Source organism: Micropterus dolomieu, linkage group LG04 (assembly GCF_021292245.1).
Source record: "Micropterus dolomieu isolate WLL.071019.BEF.003 ecotype Adirondacks linkage group LG04, ASM2129224v1, whole genome shotgun sequence".
NCBI lineage: Eukaryota > Metazoa > Chordata > Actinopteri > Centrarchiformes > Centrarchidae > Micropterus > Micropterus dolomieu.
In genome coordinates, this window is record NC_060153.1 from 9,965,879 (window position 1) to 9,968,955 (window position 3,077).

Sequence of the window (3,077 nt, forward strand, 5' to 3'; positions counted from 1 at the left end):
GGTTTTAGAGATGAAAACAGCTGCCTGATGTGTCAGAAAACAATGTTATAAGAGCTGTGAGAGGGAACCAAAACAGTAAAGTTGTGGGCCAGACTGCTAAACAATGAACTGAAATTCGAAGCTCTCGTAAAGCAGATTCAAGGGGATAATTCTCTGAAGGGTCATCACCCCGAGCAACCCCTTTTACACTGTCACACTGTTTTCACATTACACATACATTGTCATCATAAAAATGTAGCTGCTAATTAATTATATGCTCTTTGTACATAATTTTCGTCTCTCCTTAATCTCTACTGCCCCTTACTCTATTTCCCTCCCTTTTGTTTACACTATCACACCACCGGTTGCGCAACAGGTCTTGGCCAGAGGTCTCAGTTTTCTGTTGTTATAGTGTAACAAGGAGCCCTGTCACAAAGTGTTTTGGCAGAATCCTTCCCTCCTCACTGAAACTGATGCTGCCCTCCTCCTCCTGCACTCCCTCCAGTCTAAAGTCTCTCTCGATCTCACATGTTAACTAGTAGGCTGCCTTTCTTACAGAATTACCCAAAGGACAAAGCAGCTTTCCGTACGCAAGGCTGTGCAGTGGTAACGATGTATATACAGTAATATAAAACATTCTCCTCCAAATTTATATACTGGTTTTTTTTTTGTAAATAAGGCAAAAACATGTTCATACGAAGATCAAACGACTTGTGGTTAGTAGTACACAATTGAATGAATTGTGCTGCTACTGTGCAACATTAAAATTATTGAAGCTGTTGTGTGTTTTTTAATTAATAAACATAGAGTTATTGAAAATGTCGGGGAGAAAAGCAGAAGACAAGTGCAGGAGACTGTTATTGTTTAGTTCTCCGATAAGACTTTCCCACTATACCACTTAGCTAATTCAAACATTGACTGGAACAATATCACCTGTATGAAGAAATATTTTGGCCACACCTTGATGTTCTTACAAAATTTGATTTACAGACCTCTGCTTTCCCAAAATCAATGTACAGTAAGACAAAATCAAGCAGTGCAAAATCCTCATATTATCAGAAATAATCAGAAATAAAAATAAAATTCTAAAATACTGCATTACAGTACTACTAAGGTTTTAGAGACATTACTGCACCTTCTCAAAGTATTTAACAAGGCTTACAAACTAGGGGATTATAAACGTACACACAACACCCACATAAATTTCCTCTGTGGTTTTAGTGAAAGGAGCTGGCGTGAGTAACACAGTGATACTTGTAGAGGCGTGGCTGAGCAGTGTAGAAAAGAAATGAGTAATTACAATTTCAGGTTTTCATTTCCAAAGAAAAAAACAGGATGTCCCAGTGCTCCTCTCTCTCTCTAATTAAACTGAGAGTGTTAATTTATCAACCTTTAATTCGGCATGAAAAAATAAGTGCAACTATTATGTAATTAATAATATTATGTAATTTCAAAATCATTTAGATGGTACTCTGACTTGTAATAGGGTGTCTCTGTAGTTGCCACGCAGGGCCTGGAGCACCTGGTTTTACATTATGTAGCACTGGAATTCCTATGGCACCATATCACATACCAACAAGACTCTTCAGCAAGCTAGCTAACTCTGTATTCTCAGTATGGATATCATGGCAGAGGCTGCAAAGAGACCTAAGAAGATGTTGCTGAGGAAGCAAAGAAGAAAAAAAGAGAGCATGACCAAGCAAGAGACTGGACAAGAGTAAATATCGGACTGGCTTTTACTCATTGAAGTGAGCTAAAAGCGCTGAATGGATAAACTTATTAGCTGGCTTGCGGTGTCATGTGTTGCAGTTGCTTAATGTTGGGCTGTTTTAGCAAAGTTTTCAGTTTTGTATAAAGACCATACATAACCGTTATGTTTTTATTACTTTAGAATGAGTCATTTCTATCTACATACACTGCGGGTCCCCTTACATGGACGTCGCCATGTTGCGGCGTCATGATGTTTCTTCAGTAGCAAAAACGGACAAACTACTGTACAGAGCGCCTTTTTGTCACTATGTTGAATATGTACGAAGAAGAAGTAACGTTAGTAGTAGTCGTAGTCGAAAGAAGAGAAATTTGGACAAGTGGAGGCCCACATAGATTATTTAGTGTGTTGGCCACCATAGCTTCTCCTGCGCTTGGAAAGGGAGGGGTGAGTGATGAACTCATGTGGTGTCGGAATAATCAGAATCTTTTTTTACTCCTTAAATCTTTATTTCAAGAAGAGCAATAAAATTTACATGGGACATAAAGAAGGATACAGAATGTTGATTTGTGCAAATCACATACAGGTGCTGGTCATATAATTAGAATATCATCAAAAAGTTGATTTATTTCAGTAATTCCATTAAAAAAGTGAAACTTGTATAATGTATACATTCATTCCACACAGACTGATATATTTCAAGTGTTCATTCTTTTTAATTTTGATGATTATAACTGACAACTAATGAAAATCCCCAAATCAGTATCTCAGAAAATTAGAATATTGTGAAAAGGTTCAATATTGAAGACACCTGGTGCCACACTCTAATCAGCTAATTAACTCAAATCACCTGCAAAATGGTCTCTTATTCTAGTTCTGTAGGCTACACAATCATGGGGAAGACTGCTGACTTGACAGCTGTCCATTGACACCTTGCACAAGGAGGGCAAGACACAAAAGGTCATTGCTAAAGAGGCTGGCTGTTCACAGAGCTCTGTGTCCAAGCACATTAATAGAGAGGCGAAGGGAAGGAAAAGATGTGGTAGAAAAACGTGTACAAGCAATAGGGATAACCGCACCCTGGAGAGGATTGTGAAACAAAACCCATTCAAAAATGTGGGGGAGATTCACAAAGAGTGGACTGCAGCTGGAGTCAGTGCTCCAAGAACCACCACGCAGACACGTATGCAAAACATGGGTTTCAGCTGTCGCATTCCTTGTGTCAAGCCACTCTTGAACAAGACAGCGTCAGAACCGTCTCGCCTGGGCTAAAGACATAAAGGACTGGACTGCTGCTGAGTGGTCCAAAGTTATGTTCTCTGATGAAAGTAAATTTTGCATTTCCTTTGGAAATCAAGGTCCCAGAGTCTGGAGGAAGAGAGGAGAGGCA